The 20,721-nt window shown below is 41.7% G+C and overlaps 1 protein-coding gene across 1 annotated transcript in view; it reads right to left on the bottom strand.

Annotated features, from left to right (window-relative positions):
* Positions 1-18,998, bottom strand: part of CELF2 (CUGBP Elav-like family member 2) — a 673,014-nt gene extending 654,016 nt beyond the window's left edge. Inside the window, exon 1 of the mRNA XM_034764756.1 lies at positions 18,785-18,998. The gene's annotated coding sequence lies outside the window, so the exon portion shown is untranslated. The remainder of the gene's footprint in view (positions 1-18,784) is intronic.
* Between the last annotated feature and the right edge of the window lie 1,723 nt (positions 18,999-20,721).

Raw genomic sequence — 20,721 nt, 5'->3', positions numbered from 1 at the left:
GCAGGACATAGGAAGAGAAGCACTCTAAGCACTCAAACCATTATATGGCTTTATGAATCAAAACTAGCACCGTTAATTACATCCAAAAACAAACTGGGAGCCAGTGCAGTCTGCAGAGAATAGGTTAGATATTCTCTACGTGCTAGTTCCAGTAAGTAAGTGATCAATATATTTACTCCTTGTAATATGATTTTGCTGTTGTGACAGTACTACTACTTCTACCCAGTGAAGAAAAATGATTCCACTGAGTCTAAGTCCTATCTGCTTAGAGTCTGTACTCTTTTAAAATAACTGAATATCATAAAAGCACAATATACTGAATATTTGCAATCCACCAAAACAAGGAAACTCCGAAGTGAACTGAAACGTAATGACTCAGTACGCTTTACTGAGGTGTTGCCAGGCTGTTTGGACAGTGCATGAGCTTCAGTCTTAAGCAGCACTTGCTGCAATTCTTTACTTGCAGCCTGTGGAGTTCAAGTTGCCGTTTAAGTTCTAATACTGAGTTTCTTTTTCTGAGGGAAGTCAAGTCAAACCCTTATCTTTTCAGTGGGGTTTTTTTGTACACTTTCAGCCATAGAATCCACTTCTATTTCTGCACTGCCAATGCAAATTCACACATACACACAGTGTCTAGCTAGGCAGCATACAACTTACCTAAGTTATCTCTGTTAGCTAACGCCCTTTAGTCAGGTGGGGTCAACCCATGATAAATGGACATGTTCACTCAGAGGCAGAAGGAAGATGGAATTAGGTTGACTAGCCAGGTAGCTACAACCAAGTGATTTGACCAGGGATATGAGGTGTCTGATCCTATGCTAGTACAGTGGGCTGAGACAACTGGAAGCAAGGGAAAGAGACCCTTTAATGTGAAGCAACTGGAGGACTTAGGAAAATGATGGCAAAATGGAGTTTATTCCTGGGAGATTAATGAGCAGAGTTTGAAGTAGAAGATTAATATGATCTGTTCTTGTAACCGCCTTTCCTCCTCAGAAACCTCCCTTTACTACACTTGCACACTGAGCAATGGTGCTGCCTTGGCTTTTGGAATTTCACTCGCCTTGAGGGGTGACTCCATCACTGGATCTCCTTCTCGACTGCTGCTATCTGTTCTCAGCCTTCCCCGCTCCAAAGGACCATCAATTTTAATACTTTAAGACACTCTAAAATCACCATAAGACAAGAGAGAACAAAAATCCACTGGCATTATCCCTCCTTAGTCTGAATTCCAATCTCACCATAGATTCATAGATTCATAGATTTTAGGACTGGAAGGGACCTCGAGAGGTCATCGAGTCCAGTCCCCGGCCTGCATGGCAGGACCAAATACTGTCTAGACCATCCCTGATAGACATTTATCTAACCTACTCTTAAATATCTCCAGAGATGGAGATTCCACAACCTCCTTAGGCAATTTGTGTACCATGCACATGGGTAAATGAAGTTGACTTACTCCAAAATTAATGTGGCATAACTGAAATCTGAATTTGGTCACCTATTTCTCCATTTCACATGGTATTTTTGTAGATTGCTCTCTCTCTCTCTCTCTCTCTTTCTATTAACCCAAGGAATCTCGCTAAAAATTCTGTCTCGTTGGCTGGGGAATCCTCCTCCTCCTCTGAGTATGCTAGAACGGGTGGCCATATTTCTAAATACTTATCTTCTTTTTGGCACTTCTCTTGTGTATGTACCTGGTGTAAAAAGCTTTTCCACTGCAAGGCTAGTCCATATTTTACTGTACCACAATTTTTTTCAATAATGTGCAACAGAAAGTTGAGCTGCTAACAGTAAAAAAGAAATTAATTGGTCATTCTGTTTAAAATGGAGATCCTTTACTGGATCAAGTAAGCAAGTCAGGGGATCTTTAGGAAGCCAGCATTCCATCTCATTTGTGTCTCAAATGCCAGACAGCCCCTCCCTTTATGCTGTGCTTTTTATTATAAAACACACTGAGCCAAGATTGCTGTTTTACAAGAAAGTTGATAAAACAACACCAGCACTACCCACAGATTGAACCCAATTCCTCAACCCTCTGCAGCTAATAGCCTTAGCTTGGAGAAGACTCATCTCTTCTGTAGTTCAATTACGGGCAACACGTAACACAGATTGATACCCCCTCATCACCATAGATAGCATCTGAGCAACTCACAGCCATTAATGATTTTTACTTTTACAACAGCCCTGTGAAATAAGGAAGAATTAGCCCCATTTTAGAGATGTGGAGCTGAAACACAAGATAGATTAAGTCGGTGGTGGGTAACCTGCGGCTTGCTGGCAGGCTGCCAGACAGTTTGTTTACATTTGCACGGCCACCTGGAGCTCCCAGTGGCTGCGGTTCGCTGTTGCCGGCCAATGGGAGCTCTGGGATGTGGCACGGGATGCAGGGATGTGCTGGCCACCGCTTCCCACAGCTCCCATTGGCCGGCAACAGTGAACCGCGGCCACTGGGAGCTACGGGTGGCCGTGCAAATGTAAACAAACTGTCTGCCGGCCCACCAGCGGATTACCCTGATGGACCGCAGGTTGCCCACCACTGGATTAAGTGATTTACCCTGGTTCACACAGGAAGTCTGTGTGGGAATCAGGAGTTAAATTGAGGTCTCTGGAGTACCAGTACAGTGCCCTTTCCAGTAATGTTGACCATCTTTCCTACTCTACATAGGACTACACTGGCACCCCTGTAAAAGGGCCAGGCACAATTTGGGTAGAGAATATTAGCACAATGCCGTGTATGGCACAGTCAGTACCGTTGTCACCTCAGGCGAGTGCAGCGCGTTAATTTATGCTGAATATATATTTCTGCATGCACAGCAGTTAGAATAATGACCACTCGGTCCAGTTTTAAAGTACTCGTGTACAAATCAGTGGGGTGCAAAATAAAAATAAAACAAAGAGAAAAAGCTGTTCTTGAAAGTTTTACTATTATGCAAACCCATAGTCCAAGGATTTTTCCAAGGAACTGTAGAGTTAACTAGCCACAGTTGTAAGTTGTGAATTCATAAATGAATACAAATATGTAGCTGTCATAATTGGCAGATGACACTTCCTGAAGGATAAGCATGTACTCCTCCCCAGCGAAGGCAATGTGCAAAAGCTGCATCTCCTGAGACGTCTAATGTACAAATTCTTTGGCAATTCTTCCTAAGGCGGAACTGTTTTTAATTTAGAAGACAGCAACCTATTTGTGCTAGTGGGAGAAATGTCTCCATTAATTGCAAGATTGTTTATACTCTCTCAGAAGCTCTTCAGACTCAGAGCTTGTCTGATCCTGCAGACTTTCCTTAGACAAAATTCCCTTTATGAGATGTTAGCCTCTTTTTTTTTTTTTTTTTTTTTTGCTGGTGACCCCCCCAGTATGTATTGGCAGATGGGACAACTACTCCATATCCATTAGTACCATGTCCTGGCACAGAGGTTACTGTCTCTTCTTGTCTCTGTCTGTTTTCCGACTCCAGCCGCAAGCCACAGGACAGGGGCGCACGGCCCCAGCTCCAGATGCCATCCCATGCCACAGGTCAGCGGCACATGGCCCCGGCTTCAGCTCCCGCCACATGCCACAGGTCGGGGGGCGCATGGCCCCAGCTCCAGCCTCCGCTACAAGGGGGGGTCTTAGAGCTGGGGCAGAGGATTGGGGTGCAGAAAGGGGTCTGCAGTGCGGGCTCCAGATGGTGCTTACCTCAGGTGGCTCCCCAGAAGCAGCAACATCTCCCTCTGGGTCCTAGGCAGAGGCGTGGCTAGGTGGCTCCACGTGCTGCCTTGCCTACAGGCACCGCCCCCACAGCTCCCATTGGCTGCAGTTCTCTAGGCGGGGGCAGCTTGCAGAGCCCCCTGGCCATCCCTGCACCTGGGACCCAAAGGGAGATGTTGCCACTGCCTGGGAGCTGCACAGAGCCGGCTGGGTAGGGAGCCTGCCAGCCCTGCACCAACCAGAAGCTTGTCAAATGGTGTCCCGAACATACATCGGTCGGGATGTGGGACAGAGAGTTAAATATCGGGACAGTTCTGATTTTATTGGGACATCTGGTCATCCTAATAACTAAGATAAGAATCTGACCTTTCATGTACTATAGTTAAGGAAGTTGTGTATAAATAGTTTCATGTTTATAGGACCCATGTTAATGTTATAGCAAGTAGCTTATTACAAATAAAAGGCCTGGTCTTAGATCTCTATTCTTCTTGCTTATATTGTTACCTCTTTTGGCCTGAGCAGCTAGTCAAATTTTGGGGCCCTGAGGATGTTCCAGCTGGAAGTAGAAATTGAGGGAGTCTGGTATTTTCTTTCCTGCAGTTTTGTTTGTTTACAAAGACTGTGCAAAATCCTGGGTCCAAATTCCATCCATGGTCAGGCACCAGGCTTGCCTCTGATCCTTTGGACTGTCTTTGTCTCTCAGTTTTTCTGGTCTGCCTTCCCACAAACATACCCCCTTACACAGAACACCATTCAGTCAAAAGCTCCTGGCTGGGTTCACACACTCTTTTTGTCTTAGGTGGTGGTTTTAACTCAACCCATAACAAGGTTCTGCCAGCTCATACTATATTGTGAGCTCTTTGAAGTAGGAGCTGTCTATATTTTGCATTTTGTACAGCACCGAGCACGTTACCAGGATGTAACTAGTACTAATAAAGCCTTCCATGCATGAAGCTACTGTTATCTACAATGAGAGTTTCACACTCCCAGTAGTTGTAGGATTGAGTCCTGAGCATAGAAGCCTTAATTCTTCACCATAGAAATCAGTGGGAATGTTTCTGTTGACTAAATGTAGGCTCAAGCTTGGAGGGTAGTGTGGTCTAGTGGATACAGCACTAGACTGGGAATCAGGAGAGCTGCCACTGACTTGCTGTGCGACCTAAGGAAATTCCTTTCATCTCTCCATGTCTCTGTTTTCCCTCCCATCTTCTGTCTCTTTTGTCTATTTAGATTGTAAACTCATTGGGGCAAGGGTTGTTTTGATTATAATCTGCATAGCACCCAGCACGCTGCGACCTGATCTCAACTGGAGACTCTACATATCACCATAATACAAACAATAAACAACCACCACCACAGAATACAATTGGATGAGAAGATGGTATATAGAAGAAGGGTGGATTTTGGATTGAATTTTGGATATTTTAGGTTCAGAAAATTTGACAACTCAATCAAAGTAGACATATTAAACAAACTACACTCAAGGGATATCAAAAAGCCCTTTTTTCTTTTTTTAAATGAGAAATCCATTTTAATTAAATTTACTTACTAAACAACATGTGCTTACAACAGTTGAAAATGACAGATGTCTTCCAAAAAATTAGTCATATCATGGTAATACTCCCCCTATACATTGTGTGTTTGAGGAATTAGGGATTTTTTTTTCTGATGTGTTAGAAAGCTATCTAATATTTTTTTAAAAGCAATAGTCTGATAAAAGAGGTCTTCCACACAAACTGTTAAATAAAGTTGGAAACTCTTTGATACAACAGACAGATTTTCTCAATGCAACTTTCTTCTGTGGGACTGTCAGTGTTCATGGAATACTGCATAATTTTAAAGGCTTATGCTTATAAAGGCCAATCATGTATTAATTCATTTGGTATTCATTGTGAGATCTTTAATCATGATGGATTAATTTGTTATAAATGTGGATATAATATGTTATTTCTCCACTGTCATTTAGTAATTAAAGAGCCTGTTATTATTTCAATCACTGCCCAGATGTGTATCAAGTTACAATGTTTTGCTCCATGGTGAATTATGTTACACTGCGTATAGGACAATGACATTTCCTTCATTTTTTGAAGAATAAACCTTTGGGGTAGCAGGAATATATAGGATAATAATAATTTGCTTTGACGTTGTCCTTTGAAATTGTCTTTTTGAGATTATTCGTTTCAAATATTAAGAGACAGATGGATGGTGGCTTTAAATCAAGCCCCTCAGTGTGGGCTTGGAAAAGTTCCAGAGATCTTGCCCTGTGTCACAGATATGAGGGCAAATGAGTGTGGTGTCAGTGCTTAGCTAGAAGAGGGTGCAGAGGGGCTACACTTTGGCTAGGGGCATATACAATGGCGTGGCAGCTTTGTTATCTTTTAAATGCATGCAGTACGCACTAACCAGTGGAGAGGCGGGTTCTCCACTGAGATGGATCAAGAGGCTGGGGGAGGGACAGGACAGGGAAAGTTCATTTTGCCCTCATCCCTGTCCACAGCTGGGCACAAATCACACCCCACTTTATGACTCATCAAACTCCTGTAATCTGGGTAAAGTAAGTGAGCCAGATTGTTGAAGGATCTGGGGTCTGAGCATCAAAGTGACCTCAATAGAGTTACCCCAGCAAAGAATATAGCCCTGTAATTCCATCCTCATATTACAGATGGACAAAGTCAAGTACGTCAAGGACAAAATGTCTTGCCCATGTTCCCACAGCAAGTCAGTGGGAAGACTAGGAATATGATCCATGAAAGCTGACCCCCAGTTCCTCACCTTTGGTCTAATCACTGGACATCACTCCTTCTGTAAATATACTTTTTAATCTGTGCAACAGTTGGGTTGATATTAGATTAGCACATCACCAGGCAGTTTGCCTTAGAGGCTGAAAGCTGCATTTCAAGTGGGAAAAGGTGGTAAAATTACCAAGTCTGTATCTCAAACTGGACACTTGAGAACAAATTGGTCTGTTACTTTGAGCTCATTTTTTAGACTCGCCCTATTGACATTTAAGTAACTGATTCTTCTCAATCATTGTTAGTCGCCTCTTTTTCTTTCCTGTCTGTCAACAGCTCGCTAAATTAAGATTCACAACCCAGGATAGTTTTCATATGAAGCTGAAAGCAATCAATATGTTTACTTAGATAAATGGTTATTTTACAAGATAGTGTAAAATGCATAATTTTCAGTGCTATATAGAGCCATGAAGCACAATTTATCATGAGTAACTCATTTAATCTGACGCATCAGCAGATTTCTTCTTCAAAGAGAAACCTGGAATAAGCGATCCACACTATCTGGGATCCTGAAGAAGTCTGTACTGAGATAAGCTGAAGAGGTCACTATCAAAATGGTACTAATTTATACTTGTACTTGATCACAGAAGATGAAGATGGAAAACTCCTGTTAGATACTATAATGTATCAACCGGCCAATGCAAGATTGTCCCATAATGAGCGTTTCTACTGCTTTTTCAGCTCTAGTTTTGGCTTGAGAGCCAAGTCGATTGAGAATTTTTTGATGGAACAATTTTTTCCAACACAAAATGCCAGTTCATTGAAATTGAGCAGCAGGCTACAGGATGCTCTTGGGTGGGTCTCTCCTGTTGGAGTTGTTCCACTTTCTACAGATAATTATGTATTAATGGGGCCAGAAAGACTGACTCTCTGGTCCAGTGATTAGAACACTTACCAGGGATGTGGAAGGCCTGGGCTCAAGTCCCTTCTCTAAATCAGATAGAGCAGTGATTTGAAGCTGGGTGTCCCACATTCCAGGTGAAGACCCTAATCACCAGGCTGTCAATTATTCGGGGTGGGGGGGGTGTCTCTCTTTTTCAAGATTTTTTTTGGTAAATCTTGGTTTCATCACAATGTGGAACAGAGACGTTTTTGAAATCTCAAACATTTTCACCAGAAGGAGAAACCATTTCCCACTCAGCTCTTGTGACAAGACTATCCTCCATAGGAGAGGAAGAGTGTTTTACAGTCTAAAAGATGTACCGGAAGCAACACTGAATGATTTTAAACTGCATGAGGCCTAATAGAGTATCATAGAGGTAAATTCTCTACATGTGTAAATGGATCCATTTACACTAGTAGCAGATTTGTCCCTTAGGAGGGGAAAAAATAAAGGGTCCAGCTGGCAGAAGAGACTTTCAAGAAAGAATCTGGCTGGAGAACAGTGCTGAGAGGAAACATCAACTTTGGAGGAGCGAAGGAGGAAGAGCCAAAAGAGAGAAGTGGGGGATACGGAGGAAGCTTCTGAGGGCCCAACATTTTCATCAATGCATTCCTTAATAGTAGGTCTGCAGTGTTCATTTGCTAAAATAATGTGAGAACATGAACTGCCAGATCCGCTCAGAAAAAACAAAAAATAAAGCAGTATTTAAAATAAAGCCAATGTGCATTCATGATTCTGACTACTGCATTGCCAGAAATAACTTTCCCCTAAATTGGACCTCCTGCATATGCAATGAGACCTGAGCCACTATTACTTCAGATAAGCAGATCTATTGACTAGTTAATAATCATTTTTGAGGGATTCTGGAAGTAATGGAATATTTAGTCTCGCAATTTTTTTTTAAAAAGGCTGAATCAAGATGTCAAGAGGGCAGATCCAATTGTTTTTAAAGTACTCTGGGCTGAGTTTTCAAAAGTCACATGTTCACATGTTTTTTGCATATGCACAGACTGATGAATGCGTTCCAAACCCAAATTGCCCATGCATATGAGGATTTACTTGAAAAAAGGCTGGGTTCATGCACATACATTGGAGTTCCTGTTTGTATAGGTCAGGCATGCATAACTTGGGACATTCAATTTTAAAAATTTAATCCGTTATCTTTGCTCTCATAAATTTCTAACTATGCCCCCTGACCTCTTTTAAACTTCCAAGCGTACTGGCCAGGGATGAAACTAATGATTAAAAGCTCACATAAGAACTTCAGCAGGCTTATTTCAAACTCTCTTCCAACAACAGTGAAGGCCCCAATCCCGCAAGCTGTTCTGTGTGGGAGCAGCCAGGCACCCATGTGAAACCCACTGGGGTTTGCCAACACAGAAAAGCTTGCAGGATCATGGACACAATAACTGCCCACAGCTATTAGAAGAATGCAACCATTGAGGTTGATTAATAATTGCTTATGATGGCACATTAACAATACTTTGTGGTTATACCGTGCTTTTCATCTTCAAAACACTTTACAAATATTAATTAGAATACAGACCCTGGACTTTGACTCCTTCAGGGAACTGATGGGCAGGATCCCCTGGGAGGCTAATATGAGGGGAAAAGGAGTCCAGGAGAGCTGGCTGTAATGTAAAGAAGCCTTATTGCGGGCGCAGGAATAAACCATCCCTATGTGCAGAAAGAATAATAAATATGGTAGGCGACCAACTTGGCTTAGGAGAGAAATATTCAGTGAGCTTAAATACAAAAAGGAAGCTTACAAGAAGTGGAAACTTGGACAGACGACTAGGGAGGAGTATAAAGATATTGCTTGAGCATGCAGGGATGTAATCAGGAAGACCAAGCACAATTGGAGTTGCAGCTAGCAAGGGATGTGAAGGGTAAGAAGGGTTTCTACAGGATGTTAGCAACAAGAAGAAGGTAGTCAGGGAAAGTGTGGGACCGTTACTGAATGGGGGAGGCAACCTAGTGACAGATGACAGAACTTGCACCCTCAGCAAGTTCGCAGATGACACTAAGCTGGGGGGAGAGGTAGATATGCTGGAAGGTAGGGATAGGGTCCAGGGTGACCTAGACAAATCGGAGGATTGGGCTAAAAGAAATCTGATGAGGTTCAACAAAGACAAGTGCAGAGTCCTGCACTTAAGACAGAAGAATACCATGCACTGCTACAGGCTGGGGACCGACTGAAGTGGCAGTTCTGCAGAAAAGGACCTGGGGATTACAGTGGACAAGAAGCTGTATATAAGTCAGTGGTGTGTCCTTGTTGTCAAGGAGGCTAATGGCATATTGGGCTGCATTAGTAGGAGTGTTGCCAGCAGATCAAGGGAAGTGATTATTCCCCTCTATTCGGCGATGGTGAGGCCACATCTGGAGTATTGCATCCAGTTTTGGACCCCCTACTACAGAAAGTCTGTGGACAAATTGTAGAGTGTCCAGCGGAGGGCAACGAAAATTATCAGGGGGCTGGAGCACATGACTTATGAGAAGAGGCTGAGGGAACTGGGCTTATTTAGTTTGGGTTGGTCCTGCTTTGAGCAGGGGGTTGGCCTAGATGACCTCCTGAGGTCTCTTCCAACCCTAATCTTCTATGATTCTATGATTATTTCTCACATATCCTGTGGAGGTAGATAAGTAGGCATTCTCATTTCCATTTTACAGAGGAGAAAACTGAGGTAGAAAGTGTAAGTGTCTTATCCAAGTGCACAGAAGGACTCAGTGTGAAAGCCTAGATCTATACTCATTCCTAGCTCTCAGCCTTCTGTTCAGTAGACCATGCTTGACTATAAATTAGAAGTCAGTGAATCAATCTTGGTTTTTTTTTTTTTTTTTTTTTTTTTAATTCTGCTGAACTCCCAGGGTTGAGTCCCACAGATTAAATATGAATTATGTGAAAATTATTTGTTTTAATCAATTTTAAATTTGCTCACTTTCGATGCCATTGAATGTCCCCCATTCTCGTGTTATGAGAAACACATGGATAAACACAAATATAGACCAAATAAGCCATTAGTAGCCATTACCAGGATTGTTACTGTACGGATGGATGATGGGCGACAGTAGCTAACCTCGCAGATTTTTTTTCCATCTCTACTTCCTACGATTCTGTGAAACCAGAAGTCTTGAGAGAGACTTACAAGAAGTTTTTAGTACTCTGAAGTTTGAACCCGGTTGGATGTATAGTGAGAATAGCCTCTGTATTTTCACTGTTACAGCCAGCCAAACTCAGGAAATACAGAGCAAAAGCATGTTATCCCACCATTAAAAAAATGAGAAAGTTTGGTTCAACTTTTGGATGGTGCTCAGGTGGTCTTTATGTATCAGAGAGATCCATTGCCTTACCTGGTCCATCACCTTGCCAATGAAGGATATGAGCAATACTGAATATTTGCCTGAATAAATGTCTCAAGCAATGGGACTTCTATGACTTCCTAGAGGAAGATGCTTTATAGTTTAACAGACCAGAAGCCAGCAGAAATGAGGATGTTGTCCAAAGAAAGGGGGAGATAGCAATATCAAAATATTTCCTACTTTCTAGGAAACAGATTTATTAGGGCAAACTGGGATTTTCTGATATAGAGACAATGTCCGGATCACTCTGGGTCACTAAATAGATCTGAGAGAATCACTAAAATAATATCAATCTGAGATATTATTCCGGGTCTGATCCTGATCCCTCATTCACATTTACTAGTGCTTCACTCCACAAGACTACTTGTGGAATAAGGTGCTACTTTATGTGAGTAAAGGATGTGGTGGACTCTCCACCATCTAAAGTCTTTAAATCAAGACTGGATGTCTTTCTAAAATATATGTTCCAGCTCAGCCATAAGTTATGGGCTTCATGCAGGAATTACTGGGTGAAATTCTATGGTGTGTGTTATGGAGAAAGTCAGACTATTATCATAATAGTCTCTTCTGTCTTTAAAATCTAATAATCTGGCCCTCAACAAATACTATTCAGCCAGATCTAATATTGACCAGCCATTCAAACATACACCCTATCCCACATCCTCAGCTGATGATCACTGAGCTCAATAAAGCATTGCTGATTTACAGCAGCTGAAGATCTGGCCACTCCTAGGGCCCGAGTCCAACCCACAGTGAAGCGGGGTTGGGCCCTTAGGTAAGGCCCCCATTGATTTGAATGACACTTGGATCATGCCCTCATGTAACCGAGCTGGAATGCACACTAATAACACATACTTACCTTTTGACTCATCGTTGTTGGACATGGGGTATAAACTTATTTCTAGACACATTTACTGCTTGCTTTAATACATTGTGCATCTGTGTTTTTATTCATCTGGTAATAGAGATCTCCACTGATGCTTTAAGCACCAGCCTATGTTTGCGGCTCGCTGCCCTGGCAGGAGCTCTGAAGGATATAACTTCACTGGTGTCACATGAATGATGAATATGGGCACAATAGGCCAAATTCTTCCAGGCGCTGCACATAAGTGCCTGTCAGAAAAATTGTGGCCAGCTGGAGGAGTGTGAAGTGGAACTTGGCCACCTCTATTGTGGCTCCCCTCAAAAATTCATGGAAAGGCCATTTCACAGGTCCTCTATTGTAGGAGCTGCAGAAGGGCACTCTGGAACTGGACGTGGGGCTTGGGGGCAGAATAGGCTGCCTATTTATGAACTACATTCCCTGATCCAGCTATAGGCCTAATGCACAGGTCTAATGCAGCTCATACACACTCCTGGCAGGAATAAACCTCACGATGTGCAGCGCATTCAGCTGCTGTTGGCCAGAATAGGAATTAGTGCTGCTGTTGCAGAGTTTGAGCATATCATCTTTGGAGGCAGTTCTAGGATTTGGCCTCGTGCCTGGACATCATTACTATCATGCACCGACTCTGAACACAATCACATTGACCAAAGTCTGCACTGAAAAGATTACACACTCGCAGTATTTTCAATTTGGCCCTCATACTTCTGACAGCATGAAACTTGGGGAAACACCAGATGCAGTGTGATCGAAACAGAAAAATCTCCAGATCATCACAAGGGTCACTTTCAAGAAAGCAGGATAGTTCAAAAGATACAGCACAGCCCCAATTCAGCAAGGCATGTAAGCACATGCTTAACTTTTGGAAAATGTTCTAACTAAGGATGCACCGGGTGTTTTGCTGACTGGGGATGCATTTACGTACTTTTGATTACAAATGGAAATATTTTCCTATTTGCTTGGGATCATTACATCGATTTTTGTTTTTAAATCACACTCCAACCAGAAGTGGGACTGATCAGAGAAGTGCAGCACCAGATCCTACCTTCCCCAGAATTTATGGGGGTGATGGAATCCTTGGATGTTTTTGGCCCCAGTCTAGCAAAGTCCATGCTTAATTTTACATATGTGAGTAATTACCCTGATGTGAAAGTTAAAGTTTGAAGCATGGAGATGAGTGTTTTGCTGAAATTGGGGCTTACAGAATTATAAGCCAGCCACAAAATCTGGACATAGGTCCAAACTTCACCAAAATGTATGGCTGCTCAGGGCTTATGTTTGAGCCATCTCTGAATTCCACCAGTTATTTTGCTTAACAGAGGATATGGAATGAGAAGCTATGGCCATGATCCAGAAAAACGCTTACATGCTTGTTTAACTTTAAGCATGTGTGTACTCCCATTCTTGCCAATGGGACTATTCACGGGCTATAATGTTAAGCATGTGACTATCCTGCCATCTAGTTCTGCTTTGCTGGATCACAGCCTGTGCAATTATTGCTGCTTTTTACTTGAATGACACCACAGCCCATTGAAATAACTCCTATTGATCTGGATCAAGCCCTAAGTCAGGACCTAAATCAGAGGGAGGAAAAGTTACTTCGTCACTGTGTCTAAGCTTTGGTAGCTTGATTAGGTTCCTAAACTTTGGATAGTTGGCCCAGTCCTCATACCACTGAAGCCAATAGAGTTTTGTCAATGACTTCAACGGAAGCAGCACCCAGCAGAATCCAGTACAATTTGTGGCATAAAAATACAACAATCGAATAGAACATTTATTGCATGACTACACACCTATAGAATAGCCCACATTTGATAGTTGTGTGTTGCCATGCAGCATGTGGAATAATACATGTATTTCTTTAGAATGCCATGCACGATTATTTTTTTAAATCTGCAGACTAGCAAATGTCCCTAAATGATTCACGTTTGTCTCACCTGCAGTTACAATAAGGCTATTCACAATAGCGTTAACATCTGGCATCTGATCTGGAATGGCCATTCTTCTGGGGTGAGAAGAGGCAGAATATTTTCATTGTTCATTCATTCGTGAGCACTAGTTAAGTAAGGCTGTCAGCTGTGTCCAATTATGGGTAAGAATTTTATAGAGCACTCTTCCCTCTAAAGCTAAGCCGATACAGCCAAACCCCATTTTGCAGACATTCTTAAATTCTTCTTAGCCGTATGTAAAATCCCGGAGCTAAGAGATGGCAGGTGCAATGTATTTTCACAGCAACATTAACAAATACAATTTTGTGGCAACTTGAATCTGCCAGAGAAGCAGAGCTTTTTTGTAATCTCTATGGTTAAACAATGTCATGCAGGACTTTGCTGTGAATGTGTGATGCCAATTAGTACAGTAGTGTGATGGAAGAGATAAAATTAAAATAGACCTATTGGAAAAGTCAGCAGATTTTAAAGTCTGGGATGTTTTTCTCTGCATGCACAATACAGTGGAGGGTGCTAAAGAAAAACTTTGAGACGGAAATAAACACTTGCTTGTTTCACACAAGCAATGATCCTTCTGAAGTGACTGCAAAGAATTTAGGCGAGAATCAGTAGTTTGGTTTACGCAAAAACATCATCATTGGACTTACCCTGCCACCTATTTCTGGTGTAAGAAATGTAAGGGTAAAGTCCTTAGGAAAACTTTTGTTTCTGCACATGTTTTTTTTCAATCACAGTTTACTTAAAAATTCAGTGAGTGGGACTGGTTCCCACTCACCCGCTGCACATGGAGGGGGTCTCAGTGTATGAACTCTTCCTTTATGTATGCAAAACACCTGGCCTACACTTCAAGGTTATACTGCTATAGCTACATTGGGTAGGGATGTGAATTTTTTACCGACATAGCTATGCTAGCACAAGCCCTAGTGTGGACAAGTAAACTGTACTTATACCAGTATAGTATCCCTGAACCAGCATAAGTACAGTTTTACTGATATACCTGCATCTAGACCAGGAGATTTCTGCTGATTTAGAGACACCACTATGCCTATACTGGGTTAATTCTGCTAATATGAACGAGGCCTGATGCTGGCCCCCTAAGTGAATTGTCAGCGGCAGGAATTGAATGTGGGACATCTGCATGAGCTTCTATTGCCTGAGCTAAAAGACCTAGCTCCTTTAGCCAAGACTGTAGCAGGCTCATCAACCTCTCTATATGGCTCAGCCACTGCTAGAGAGGCACTGAGAGCCAAGCCGGTGTAGGTTACCCATCGAGCTCTGTGGTGCTGCCCCCTACCAGAGAATGCTCCACAGTCCATGGTCTGCATAGGTGCAGAGATTGTGACTTGGAAGGCCATGAGGAAGAAAGGGTGGGCAGGACACACCGTGTTCCCCACCTTCTAGCTCGGTGGAGAACTAGGATCTTCCTTAGAGGCCACTCTTAAGTTTTTGGGGGCCACTACCACTAGGGACAGGGGAAGAGAAGGCATGGCAAAATGGAACTAGAGGCAATATAGAGGCCCTGAACTCCCATAAATCCATAGGCATCCAGCAGGTTGAGGGCAGGTCCTCAATACCTCCAAGCCCAAGCATACAAGATTATGAGCCAGGTCCCCCAAAAGTCATCAGAATGGGAAAAAAATCTCACCGCTACCAGCAGGCCAGCAATGTTAGAGATACTGGCATGGTTCCAAACCAGCAAAGCACTTACGCCCATACACAGTCCCATTGATTTTAATGGGACTACACTCAGGCTTAAGTACTTTGTCAGATCAGGGCCTAAGTGAAGTCACGGGCATACTTATGGAGAGCTGCAAAACTGGACAGACAGAATCCCACATCAGTTTAGTTCATGGTGAGTTTGGGATTTGGCTACAGTAGACCTGATCCTAAATTTCTTGAGCATCTCTAACTTCCACTGATTTCGCTGGGAGCTGGAGGTGTGGGAAGAATGCAGGATTAAGCTTGTTTTTTCCTGCAAGATAATTGATAATTAGCCTGTTTGATAACATCACTGTGAGCTGTCCTTTATATTTTATTAATGAGGGGAAAGTATAATACTTTCTGGCATCTAAATGAGTAGGATTATGGACTGATTACCAGTATGGATGACCGGACTCTACAGTGAAAGCTATAATTTTACAATTTTACAATTTTTATTAAAGCTGTAGTGATGATAACAGTTCTTCACATATAACAGCACTCTTTCTCTTCTAGAATCTTAACAATTGCAGCCTCACAGATTGCTTTTTCATAGCCTGGTGTTCGATGATATTAATAGGAAGGACTATGGCTTATGTTAGGCAAGAGGTCAAAGGTCCTCTAACACCTAGGAATCTGTTAAAAAAATGTTTTTATAGAGATCAGTTTTAATTCAACTAGATATTTCCTAAAGCTGTATGGGTTTGTATAGGGAAGCATTAAAATAATTTGCAGCATTATACAATTTGTTCTATTTAGATGACTGTATTTAAAGAGGAAGTTCATGTTTTCATCAAGAACTTTTTTTTTTTTTTTTAAGGTACAGTGATCTGGATCACTTTTAGAGATTATGGCCCAAACTCTGCCGTGCTCTGTTCCTGTGTTGGAACGTGCTGGGGAATAGTGGTTAAGAGCCACCTTTACCGTTTACTAATCCTGGTGCAATTTACAAACCCACGCTGCAATTTATGGTGGCCCTATAGGCTGTTACATTGGCCCCTCCATGACACACCAACCACTTGAAGAACAAGGAAGGAGATAGTGTAGATCCTTGATGGTTCTATGCCACCTGGAGAATCCATCTATAATAAGGGTATGTTATGGGGATCGTTTAATCCCCTTTACACCACTGGAACAGACAGAATCCGGGCCTATAACTGTATAGTGTAATATCAGCAGACTACAACTTACTCATATTATATTAGATATGCTTCTAATTGGAAGCTTATATTCGGTGAACACAAATTTATTTCCATAGCAAGAATATTGAATTCAATACTTTTCTCCTCTAATGGATGGGGAATTTAAGATTACAGGGGACAACATGAGACTTTTGGGGGCCTTGCGGACTTTAGCACTTTGGGGGACAGGGCTATTGGATGCAGAAATAAGACACAGGAGCAACAGCGACCTAACTTCATACAAAATACCACAATTCTTCGCACGAGCGGTGTAAATTTTCTACGGCGAAATAGTCTAAAGGAAGAAAGTTTTAAAGTGTGATTGAAATGCGCACAGTAACGAAGTGTCTGTCTTAGAGTTGCTAACACCAACCAATGCACCTTAACCCTATCACCTGCACAAGTAAAATTCCTTAGAACACAAAGTAATGTAAATTAGCATATGGCACAGCCACCATCACCTCCTTCTCCTCCTCTATCCCGGTTTGCTAAAGAAACTTTGTGCTTAACTTCTCTGATCACTGCTTAGCCTCACATGGTCTCCAGAACCTTTGGTTATAACGCAGACTTGGCAAAGTACCTTAAAAACTGGGGAGCTCTGATGTATCACTATGGAGCTGATTAATTTGAAAGCGAATAATGGATGGCTCCAATACTTTATTGATTAAGGCTGTAGTTTTCAAAGGAGCCCAACAGAGTTAGGGGCTTAAATCTCACTGAAGTTCAATGGGATTTGGGAGCCTAACTCCCTTTTACTCCTTTGAAATTCTCAGCCTATGTAAACATAAGAAAGCATTCTTCCAGGTGGCCAAGCTCAATTCTGTAAATATTTAGTCACGTGAGTAATTCTGACTCATGCAGTTAGCCCCATTGACTTCAGTGGGGTTACTCATTTGAATGTGTAACCATGATCCAGCCTTAAGGGCATAAACAGCTAATATATAACATCATTATTAATAATATTAATTTGAAAATGAAAGAACCACTGGATCAAGTTTAGGCGGGTGTGGTGAGCACCAGGGCCACTTTGGGGGGGAGGGGCAGTTTGCCCGTGGTCCCCTGTTTGAGACCGTACCGAAACCGAGTGGCGTTGCAACCGGGGAGCACTGGTTTGCGGCGCCACTCAGGTTTGTCCCGCCCGCCCCTCAGTCATGACAAAATGTGAGTGAGTGGCATTGCGACCATAAACCTGAGTGTTGCCGTGACCCCATGCACCAGGTCACAATGTGTGGAGCGGGAAACTGGGCCCAGGCCCAGCCTGAGGGAACACGAGCTGTCCCTGTGGGGCAAGTGCTGTGCGGGCTCATTCTCCAATCCCACCCTGGGCCTCCCCTCATGGGAGTTTTTTTGGAAGGGGGCCTCAGTTTCAGATTTAGTCCTGCCCCCAAAACCTCTGTGAGGCTGCGTTAAGCAGCCTTCTGTAAGATAGCCCACAACCTCAGCTTCCTTACGGACTTTAGTAGGGGTTGCAGGTACTCAGAACTTGGCAGGATCAGGCTCTGAAAGTCATACAAAAATCTTATATGACAAACAATTGATCTGCCTTTTTTTTTTTAAATGCTTCTTATGTGCACTGATGGATAAGGTCAGAAAGCAGGAGTATCTGAAAGTGCACAATACAAATCTAATAATTGTCCTTGACACATTCTGCAACTCTCCACAGAATCAAACTCATTCTTTAACAAAGGCAACATAGCTATTCTGTGCAAAAGTTTTTAGCTTCACTGATACCAACTACAGCTAAGAAATGACAGCTGAACTTTTCCCCTCCCCTCATGGAACAGATGATCAACCCTAATGCCTGGAAAGAACTTTCTCCAGCACTTAACAGCCTACCCCATATATTCTGACCCCAGTAAGACCAAGCTGAAGAATATATATATATATATTTGTAGAAAGTTTCACTGTTGCACTTCCTGTCTGCCTAGTAAACAGCTGAACAGCCAGACTGATACCTAAGACTTATAAGCCCCCCCCCCTAATATCAATGCTTCAGGCAATTAAAAAACCCCAAACAACTCAAGTATTCTCGCCGACAGGAGTGTGGAATGGTAACCAAAAAACAATCTAGTCCCCATTGTCATAGTGCGACAGTCACAGCATTGCTTCTGTGAATTGACTATTTGCCCAGCAGAGAGAAAGCTTCATGAGGACAGGCATGAATACGGTTATTACCCATTTTAAGTAATATGATAAGGTCAGATATCAAGCAATTACACCTTTTCATTACATTCTAACCCCCCACAGCAGGGGAACCTCACTTATGACTGCATTAGATATACAAAAGCTTTCAGCTCTGGAAAAGGAAAAGAAAAGACAGGGAAAGGGAAAAAAATTAAATTTGTCTCACCAGCACGTTGCAGCACCAACTCGCTTGAAGGAATGTTGCCTTTACAGGTTTCTCTTTTAATTATCCTGGAAGCAGACGGGAGGAAAAAAATAGAAGAAGAAGCAGGGTGGTTAAATTAACGTGTGCTAGAATCTTTTCAGTTTGTCGCAGAGTAGAAATAATAATAATAATAAAAAAAAAACAAAGGAGGAAAAATAAAGCAGGCTCAGTAATTTAAATTTGCTGTCAGTTCAGGCTGCATCGCTCTGTCCCGCCCCTCTTCCCACTGGGTTCTACTACCTGCAGGGCTGCAACTGACAGCTAATGTGCAAACAAAAAAAAGGCAAAAAGCATGCTGGGACCATGCTGTCTGCTGTCTGAGTCTCTCTCCACTCCTGAGGACTAAAAATCAGGAGTTGAAAAGGTTGTTTGTTGTTGTTTTTTGCTGGTGGAGGGAGGGTTGAATATGGTTCTTTGCATGACATTTATTTTCATTTTAACGGATACAACATAGCACACGACAGAAACTGTTGTTCAGTCAGTTGATTTTTCCCCATCAATTTAAAAATGTATCTGGCCTGATTGATTTTAATAGCATAGTCTGTGAAAAACACATATGCATACACGTAGTATAAGTGTGTGGGTGTGTATACTCACACACACAAATAAATAGTATAAGAGTATATGTATACACAAACACACGTGTGTGTATGTATTTTCTATCTTTCACAGAAAGTCTTTTGGATGCAAAGTAGACAAGAATAATTAATGTATATAAAACTTTCAACATAACAGTGAGAACTCTTCTTTGGCACAAAGGAATGTTCTCTATTTTGTTTGTTGTCTGTTTTCTAAACATTTTAAATGTTTTTAAAATCCTCATGTGACAATGAAAAATAACAGAAATTGGAGGTATAACAAGAAAATGGCACAATGCATATGTACAGTGGACAAATGTAACAATGTATGTGGATAAAAAGCTAATATTTATTTAACTGACTATAAAATCCACTTATCAAGGTCTCTATGTTAGTAAGTGTTAGAAAACATGCATAAAATTGATATGAAGATAAAAAATGCAAATACTATACTTTATATATTGTCAGTTTTGCAGAGCTAAAATCATACTTCCAGTGCCCCCCCTTGCACAAAGTACAACTATATATATATATATATATTTGAAATCTAATTCCTACCTAATTATAAAGTGAAATTAAAAGAGTGAAATGATGCTTTTCCTTAATATTTTAATACTAATTGCTTGGATCATGCTACAGTAAATATGTCAAATTTGTATTCAGTGATTACCCTACTTATGTGTGTAACCATATAATAAAAAGCTAAAATGTAACTTAATTAAAGTAATCTCCACTTACATTCCAAGTTTGCTATTTAGACAAGAAGGGACACAGACATACTGAATGGAACATAAGCAATTGGGTTCTAAATAGATTTTCAGAAGCACTGCAGTAACAATGTGGATTATATCATTTCTTTGTACCATATGTGGACCCAATGCTGCAGCCCTTATGCATCTGAGTAGTTCAATTGCTTTCAATGGGACTACTCACATGAGTAAAGGTTGCAGGGTTGAGTCCAATATTTTGTGTGCATCATTGACTTTTTGCATTAGAATGGGCTGTAGATTTACGTTTGCTTTGCTTTGTAGGATACTAAAATATGCAGTATACATTGTTCTCTAACTTTACATCACCTGACTCCCAAGCCTCTCGCTTACCCACAAGACCTTCCTTCCTCACTGCTCATCCTTTAGGTGAGGCATGTTAAATGGTAAAAACTGTTATTCTTGATGACTTGACAGCATATGATACATGTTTGCTTGGCACCTGTATTACACACACACACACACACACACACACACACACACACATGAAATATACATATTTCAAGGATCATATAGTGAAATAATTCATAGAATTTAAAGGGATTTTAAAAGT

Source organism: Trachemys scripta, chromosome 1 (genome assembly GCF_013100865.1).
Source record: "Trachemys scripta elegans isolate TJP31775 chromosome 1, CAS_Tse_1.0, whole genome shotgun sequence".
In the NCBI taxonomy this organism is placed as follows: domain Eukaryota; kingdom Metazoa; phylum Chordata; order Testudines; family Emydidae; genus Trachemys; species Trachemys scripta.
The sequence above is the reverse complement of the archived record's forward strand: the minus strand, read 5'-3'. Positions and strand labels throughout refer to the sequence as shown.